Raw genomic sequence first — 9,839 nt, forward strand, 5'->3', positions numbered from 1 at the left:
GCCGGAGAGGAAGGAAACCACTGGTAACTTTAAAACAGTTACAGAGTTTAATGGCTGTGATAGGAGAAAACTGAGAATGGATCAACAACATTGTAGTTATTCCACAATACTAACCTAATTGATAGAGGATGCCTGTAAAGAATACAAATATTTGAAAACATCCACCCAGTTTGCAACAATGCACTAAAGTAATACTGCAAAAACTGTGGCAAAGTGTTATGTTCGGGGCAAATCCAATACAACACATTACTGAGTATCACTCTCCATATTTTCAAGCAAGCCGTGTCATGTTATGGGTATAATTGTAATTGGACTGGGGAGTTTTGGACTGGAGTTGTTACCAAGAAGACAGTGAATGTTCCTGAGTTGCCGAGTGAAGTTATATATTTTTTTAAATTTTCACATACAAACAACATTTTCTATGATTACTTTATAATACAGTCTATCGTTGAAGTATTTTTTCTTCATAATTCAACTTCAAATTGCAACATTTTGAGGAAACACCCACACTGTCTCCTTTCATGTGAATAAACATGGTGTCACTAATATGTCACTTTGTTCTGACCTGACCAACATTCAAACACATTTTTGTCAACTCATCCTTGTAATTTAAATGTATCCAAGGTTTTCAATGGTCAAATTGACTGCTCATTCTTGTAAAGGTCACATGAGGGACCAGTGTGGTTTGTTCTGTATTTTAATTGTGAATGTACAATTCCAATGGATTATATTATGTAAATCAGTTTGGTTCACATGTTCAATCACATGAATGGATTTCATCCAAAGTGGACAATATCATGCAAAATTATAAGAAACTCTAAAATAGCAATACTAGTTTGTATTAACAGTGAATACTCTTTGTATTGTAATAATAATCTAAATTAGGATACTTTGTAAGTATACTTTGTATATGGATCCATCATATAACAATATTATTAACATGTTATTTATAAACAACATCACATTTTTTGCAAAACAATCACACATGCTAGGGATATTTCAAGATAAATAAATAGTCAAAATATAGCTTTTAACAAAAAACTTTAATGGAAATCCATAAACCCATACCAGATACAACTGAACCAAACTCAAGCAGTACATTGGTCAGCTGGCCAGAAACACTCAGTATGAGCTGACCGCAGATTCCACCAAGTCCGGCATTTTCCCAGGGAAATGGACATGTTCCCAGGGAAATGGACATGTTGTTCTCTTCTGACTGGACTCCCTGCAAAACACAACCAAAACCATTTTGACTGAACCACTGGTCCATACTAGTGTCTCCAGTAGGGGGAGGCATAACCCTAACTTAAGCCACAGGTGTGAGAGACTGCCATGAGTTACTGAAATGCAAGGGAAGCTCCTAGTTTTTTTTAATGTCAATTCAATGCTAAGAGTTGTCCCTGAAGAAGTAGCAACTACAGTAGCATAGATGCCCTTCTCCAATAGAAGTCCAACTGAAGATAGGACAATCACCCTCTGCAGGGAGGGGACGTAGAATCAGACTCAATCAGACTTACTCATGAAAGTTTCAAAATGTCCAATTTCGAAATTTGGTAGTGCACCATCAGTTTTTCTCTTGTCATGTCAGTCATTGCAGACCTTAGAGCTCTTTAGGACTGGTCAGAAATGTCCATATCAACTAGCCCATGTCAGCTAACGTTTTTGTTTTGTTGCAATGTTTGAGTAACTCAGATTCATCACATGAACACACATAAACATGGTAAAATTACAGGAAATTAGCTGTATAATTGGTAAACAATATTCACTCCAGCTCTAATGGACCCACCAGATAGTAGCATAGGCCTGCAGTCATACTTACATAACATTTTTGACAAAGCTAAATGTGGAATTGTTTTAAGATGGTCATACCAAGGATCATTTAGATATTTGATTTTGATTAAAAATTACATTTAAACAGTACCAGTCAAAAGTTTTGATGTCTTTCACTGTTATTCTACAATGTAGAAAATAGTAAAAAATAAAGAAAAACCCTTGAATGAGTAGGTGTGTCCAAACTTTTGACTGGTACTGTTAATCTTCTGTTTGCTTATTTCACTCACCTCGACACCATCGCTTTTCAAAGTGCAAGGACGTGAACACATTCGTATCACCAACCAATATAGATACAGCCTCTTCCACAGTGAAAAGTCGTGGCCTCATCGGCGGCGTCATTTTGAGTAATGTTTTCTTTTTCTTTTTTAAGTCAAATGACAGCATACCCTGTTTCCGGTTGATGACAACCGCCACATAAATATGACAACAAGTTGTTAGCAAGTTAATTTTGCGATATTGACACAGATAATATTGGTCGAAAAATTTGAGCGTTCGAGGCCGCTATAGTAATTTAAAGAAAGGCTGTTTGATGGCCGCTATAGGACCTAAAGGCCTGACAGTAAAAAGGCCTGTCTATGATTTTAGATTAATCCGATAATTAATTTTGAGTTAATGAGTTTAATTGTTTGAATAGCTCTGTGAATTAAACTATTTGTGTTACATGTACCCAGTGCAATGTTAGGTTCCCAAAATGATAGCAATCCAGAAAGACAATTGTATATATTGAAACAACAATAATTATTACATATTATTGAATTGAATGTCATTAATTGGAGGAATGTTTACATGTTTTATCGGTGGTCTATTGCCTATACATGTCTTTTGCCAATTAAAATACATATATCACATTGAGTGTTCCATTGAACCTTTTTATTTTCCAAACCAGGGACAAGTTTGTAAATCACTGAGGTTAAGATGTTCTGAATCATGGCTGTTGTGGGGATTATGATAACTGCCATTTCGAGCAGTGGTTGCATTGCTTAATATATACACTATATATACAAAAGTATGTGAACTCTCCTTTTAAATGTGTATTCAGGGATTTCAGCCACACCGTTGCTGACAGGTTTATACAATCGAGTACACCGCCATGCAATCTCCATAGACAAACATTGACAGTTGAATGGCCTTACTAAAGAGCTCAGTGACTTTCAACGTGGCACCGTCATAGGATGTCACCTTTCTAACAAGTCTGTTTGTCAAATGTCTGTCGTGCTAGAGCTGCCCCGGTCAACTGTAAATGCCTTTATTGTGAAGTGGAAACGTCTAGGAGCAACAACGGCCCAGCCACAAAGTGGTAAGCCACACAAGCTCACAGAACAGGAACGCTGAGTGCTGAAGAGCACAACACATAAAAATCATCTGTCCTCGATTGCAGCACTCACTACCAAGTTCCAAACTGCCTCTGGAAGCAACATCAGCACAAGAACTGTTCGTCAGGAGCTTCATGAAATGTGTTTCCACAGAAGCCTAAGATCACCATGCGTAATGCCAAGCATCGGCTAGAGTTGTATAAGCTCGTTGCCATTGGACTCTGGAGCCGTGGAAACGCGTTCTCTGAAGTGATGAATCACGCTTCACCATCTGGTAGTCCGACGCACAAATCCGGGTTTGACGGATGCCAGGAGAACGCTACCTGCCCCAATGCATAGTCCCAACTGTAAAGATTGGTGGAGGATGAATAACAGTCTAAGGCTGTTTTTCATGGTTCGGGCTAGGCCTCTTAGTTCCACTGAAGGGAAATCTTAACGCTACAGCATACAGTACAATGTCATTCTAGATGATTCTGTGATTTCAACTTTGTGGCAACAGTTTGGGAAGGCTCTTTCCTGTGTTGGATTCTAGCTTGAAATATACAGTTGCTTCAGAAAGTATTCAGACCCATGGACTTTTCCCACATTTTGTTACGTTACAGCCTTATTCTAAAATGGACAAAACAATTAGAATCTTTCAGAAGGTCAACCATCTCTGCAGCACTCCACCAATCAGGCCTTTATGGTAGAGTGGCCAGACAGAAGCCACTCCTCAGTAAAAGGCACTTGTCTGCTTGGAGTTTGCCAAAAGGCACCTAAAGACTCTCAGACCATGAGAAACAAGATTCCCTGGTCTGATGAAACCAAGATTGAACTCTTTGGCCTGAATGCCAAGTGTTACGTCTGGAGGAAACCTGGCACCATCTCTACGGTGAAGCATGGTGGTGTCAGCATCATACTGTGGGGTTGTTTTTCAGTGGCAGGGACTTCCAAGCCACTCAAGCCACTCTAACGCAAGTGGCTTTGGGAAAAGTCTCCAAATGTCCTTGAGTGGCCCAGCCAGCGTTCGGACTTGAACATCTCTGGAGAGCCCTGAAAATAGCTGTGCAGCAACGCTCGCCATCCAACCTGACAGAGCTTGAGAGGATTTGCAGAGAGGAATGGGAAAAACTCTTCAAATACAGGTGTGCCAAGCTTGTAGCATCATTCCCAAGAAGACTTGAGGCTGTAATCGCTGCCAAAGGTGATTCAACAAACTAATGGGTAAAGGGTCTGAATGCTTATGTAAATGCGATATTTCAGTTTTAAATACTTAATTTTTAGCGAAAATTAAAAATAAACCGTTTTTGCTTTGTCATTATGAGCTATTATGTGTAGATTGATGAGGGGGGGGGGCGGGGCAATTTAATACATTTAAGAATAAGGCTCTGATGTAAAAGAATTTGGAAAAAGTAAGGTGTCTGAATACTTTCCGAATGCAACATATGTATTCATGTTGCCATACCAGAACTTATTGATTATGTTAGATGTATAAGGAATGTATATGTTAGGGTCAATGGAGGGTGGAAAGAACTAGGTGTATGGAAAGTTACTTAGTGAGACAAGGGGGAGTGCAGAAAGTTAACATTCTGTCAATACATGTTAAATATCATGGATCCTAAGGAGGGAGGCAAAGGGCAACAGTCTGGTTTCAGTCACTGATAAGGTAGGATAGTCGCTGATTTGGGAGGAGCGAGGAATTCGGTCTGAGGTCAGGTCAGATGAAGAGAGAAGAAACTGTCCTATTTTACACACATATACTTCCAAGCACACAAAGATTCTAGCGTCAGGCAGGGCCATGAATGCACCAGTGAGAGGAATCAATTAAGTTCCTGACTAGCAACAGAGCTGTATTGGCTGCCGAGATGTGCAAGGAGTTGACTCCGCCTAGTAGGAGGATATAAATATATCTGCTTGTGTAATCATGCGTTGTCTTTGCAGCTGTATGACACAGTGGGTGAATAAACTTGCTTTCAGCTTTTTCTAGTTGTCTGTGAGGTTTTACTCTGTGTGTTCAGAACCTAACACCTGTTTCAGCATAACAATGCCCCCTTGCACAAAGCGAGGTCCGTACAGAAATGGTTTGTCAAGATCGGTGTGGAAGAACTTGACTGGCCTGCACAGAGCCCTGACCTCAACCCCATCAAACACCTTTGAGATGAATTGGAATGCTGACAGCGTGCCAGGCCTAATCACCCACAATCAGTGCCCGACCTCGCTAATGCTCTTGAGGCTAAATGGAAGCAAGTCCCTGCAGCAATGTTCCAATATCTAGTGGAAAGCCTTCCCAGAAGAGTGGAGGCTGTTATAGCACCAAAGGGGGACCAACTCCATATTAATGCCCATGATTTTGGAATGAGATGTTCGACTAGTAGTTGTCCACATACTTTTGGTCATCAAATCAAATCCAATTTATTTATAAAGCCCTTCTTACATCAGCTGATGTCACAAAGTGCTGTACAGAAACCCAGCCTAAAACCCCAAACATCAAACAATGCAGGTGTAGAAGCACAGTGGCTAGGAAAACCTCCCTAGAAAGGCCAGAACCTAGGAAGAAACCTAGAGAGGAACCAGGCTATGAGGGGTGGCCAGTCCTCTTCTGGCTGTGCCAGGTGGAGATTATAACAGAACATGGCCAAGATGTTCAAATGTTCATAGATGACCAGCAGGGTCAAATAATAATAATCACAGTGGTTGTCGAGGGTGCAACAGGTCAGCACCTCAGGAGTAAATGTCAGTTGGCTTTTCATAGCCGATCATTCAGAGTATCTCTACCGCTCCTGCTGTCTCTAGAGAGTTGAAAACAGCAGGTCTGGGACAGGTAGCACGTCCGGTGAACAGGTCAGGGTTCCATAGCCACAGGCAGAACAGTTGAAACTGGAGCAGCAGCACGGCCAGGTGCACGCTGGACAGCAAGGAGTCATCAGGCCATGTAGTCCTGAGGCATGGTCCTAGGGCTCAGGTCCTCTGAGAGAGAGAAAGAAAGAGAGAAAGAAAAAGAGAGAAAGTGAGAGAGAATTAGAGAGAGCATACTTAAATTCAGACAGGACACTGGATAAGACAGGAGAAATACTCCAGATATAACAGACTGACCCTAGCCCCCGACACATAAACTACTTCAGCATACAGTGGGGCAAAAAAGTATTTAGTCAGCCACCAATTGTGCAAGTTCTCCAACTTAAGATGAGAGAGGCCTGTAATTTTCATCATAGGTCCACTTCAACTAGACTGGCTAGGCCACTCCAGGACCTTGAAATGCTTCTTACGAAGCCACTCCTTCGTTGCCCGGGCAGTGTGTTTGGGATCATTGTCATGCTGAAAGACCCAGCCACATTTCATCTTCAATGCTCTTGCTGATGGAAGGAGGATTTCACTCAAAATCTCACGATACATGGCCCCATTCATTCTTTCCTTTACACGGATCAGTCGTCCTGGTCCCTTTGCCGAAAAACAGCCCCAAGGCATGATGTTTCCACCCCCATGCTTCACAGTAGGAATGGTGTTCTTTGGATACAACTCAGCATTCTTTGTCCTCCAAACATGACGAGTTGAGTTTTTACCAAAAAGTTATATTTTGGTTTCATCTGACCATATGACATTCTCCCAATCTTCTTCTGGATCATCCAAATGCTCTCTAGCAAACTTCAGACGGGCCTGGACATGTACTGGCTAAAGCAGGGGGACACGTCTGGCACTGCAGGATTTGAGTCCCTGGCGGCGTAGTGTGTTACTGATGGTAGACTTTGTTACTTTGGTCCCAGCTCTCTGCAGGTCATTCACTAGGTCCCCCCTGTGTGGTTCTGGGATTTTTGCTCACCGTTCTTGTGATAATTTTGACCCCACGGGGTGAGATCTTGCGTGGAGCCCCAGATTGAGGGAGATTATCAGTGATCGTGTATGTCTTCCATTTCCTAATAATTGCTCCCACAGTTGATTTCTTCAAACCAAGCTGCTTACCTATTGTAGATTCAGTCTTCCCAGCATGGTGCAGGTCTACAATTTTGTTTCTTGTGTCCTTTGACAACTCTTTGGTCTTGGCCATAGTGGAGTTTGGAGTGTGACTGTTTGAGGTTGTGGACAGGTGTCTTTTATACTGATAACAAGTTCAAACAGGTGCAATTAATACATGTAACGAGTGGAGGACAGAGGAGCCTCCTAAAGAAGAAGTTACAGGTCTGTGAGAACCAGAAATCTTGCTTGTTTGTAGGTGACCAAATACTTATTTTCCACCATAATTTGCAAATAAATTCATTAAAAATCCTACAATGTGATTTTCTGGATTTTTTTCTCATTTTGTCTGTCATAGTTGACGTGTACCTATGATGAAAATTACAGGCCTCTCTCATCTTTTTAAGTGGGAGAACTTGCAATTGGTGGCTGACTAAATACTTTTTTGCCCCACTGTATTTGGTTGAGACGTTGATCAATAAGATTTCAACCTATATTCACTCACTCAAAAAGACAGTCAAAAGTTAGCTGAATTTCCAGTGTGTATCACTATGCTTTCAACCATCTAAAAGCACAACCAAATTCCAATGAAAAAACAATGTCAGATTATTGGTTTAGTTGTCACCCAAATGTCTATCACTGCATTTCCAACCATTTAAAAGCACAGTAAAGTTCAAATTGGAATACAATGTAAGATATTTTGTTTATTTATAAAACAGATCATGTGTTACTTATCCCTGTCCTTATTCTAATAGTAGAACCAAATTACCTGGATTGCAGTTGAAAGTGCATGGTGTAAGTGATCAATGCCCTTCGAGATTCTGCGTAGATTATCACAGCAATTGTGAAGATCCCAACAGACCTGCGACTACCTATGGATGCTAACTTGAACATGCACGTTTTATGTGATTACATAAGAAGACCTTTATAGTTTCAGTGACCTCAATGTGGCCATAGATGCGTTACTCATTTTAAGGATGAATATTACATTAGTTTGTTAGATTTAGAACTTTAGGCTATTTACTGCACTACAAAAGTAAAATTGAATTGTGTTTGGATGACAACGCAACTAAATATGAATATTTAAAGGAGATGTATCTACTTCTTGAATAGTTCCATCTGAGCCACTGGCTTAATTACATTCTTTAACTGTTATTTTTGGTTGAATTGGAAAAGTGAATCCAACATTCAATGTAATAGGCTATTTATTCAATTTCCAAAGTGATACTGAATTGTATTTGGTTGCATCCAATTATCAACATTTGAAGGAGATGTATCTAATGCTTGGATACTTCCATCTGTGCCTCTGTCTGGTTTTACTTCCAGTTTGTCTACAAATTAATAATTGTTATTTTGAATTCATGTCTCCGTCTCAACCAAAAATGTAGTTACGACTAAATCAAATTCACTTTAAATAACGTTTGATTTGATTTATTCCTATTCTTTAAGATAGATATTTGGTTGAGATGGAGACGTCAACCCAACATTTCAATAATTAATTTGAAAACAAATTAAAGCTAGACTAAGTCAGTGGCAGAGATGGAACTATCCAAGCAGAAGATACATATCATTCAAATGGTGATATTTGGTTGCGTTGACAACCAAACACAATGAGATATCACTAAATATATTACATTTTAAATCTGTTTCTATTTTAACCCTGGATTGAATTGAAACAATAGCTGTTGATGGTTGCAAATACTATATACATGTAGCCCTAAATAGCATTAATGATATATGAATGAAAGAGAGTATGGTCACATTTTCTGTGCTCATGTAAATAACATTCATAAGTATAATATATTATACACTGAACAGAATGCAATATGTAAAGTGTTGGTCCCATGTTTCATGAGCTGAAAGAAAAGATCTCAGAAATGTTCCATTTGCACAAAAAAAAAACATATTTCTCTCAAATGTTGTGCACAAATGTGTTTACATCCCTGTTTAGTCAGCATTTCTCCTTTGCCAAGATAATACATCAACCTGACAGGTGTGGCATATAAAAAATCTGATTAAACTGCATGATCATTACACAGGTGCAGCTTGTGCTGGGAACAATAAAAGGCTACTCTAAAATGTGTAGTTTTGTCACACAACACAATGCCACAGATGTCTCAAGTTTTGAGGGAGCGTGCAATTGGCATGCTGACTGCAAGCATGTCCACCAGAGCTGTTAACAGAAAATGTCATGTTGATTTCTCTACCATAAACTGTCTCCAACATCGTTTTACAGAATATTATGGTTTCTATCAGCTGAGGATTAGCTAAATATGACCGCTTGTGTTAGCTCACTCTTTCCTCACTTAGTGCTAGGATTTGGATGGGAATTGTGTTATGCTGTTGCTAATTCTGTGAATGTCTTTGCATCCAAAAATAAACTGCTCAGATTGAGGACATAACGTTGTAAAGATTAGGGTTTGTGAGAAAAAAACTAGATGGCTGGCTGGCGAGCTTTGTGACGCTATGTGAGCGCAGCCCAATTTTACCACTACACACAACTTTTCTTGCCTGACAGACTAACTAGCTAGCTATAGAAAACAGCTTGGTACCTTTCTATTTGAATTACATCGGTAGAAACAGGACAAAACAACCAACTACTTAGCTGACTATATACAGCCAAACACTGCAGCTATTTCCATGAGACAGAGCACAGTAATTTGAGCTCCATTCCTGAAGTGCTCGCCTGTACCAACCAAATGATCTTGACAGGATGTGCTAATCTCAGAGCTATTCTCCAAATTTCACAGCATCAAACATCGACAA

Source organism: Oncorhynchus tshawytscha, linkage group LG01, assembly GCF_018296145.1.
Source record: "Oncorhynchus tshawytscha isolate Ot180627B linkage group LG01, Otsh_v2.0, whole genome shotgun sequence".
NCBI classification, from domain to species: Eukaryota; Metazoa; Chordata; class Actinopteri; order Salmoniformes; family Salmonidae; genus Oncorhynchus; species Oncorhynchus tshawytscha.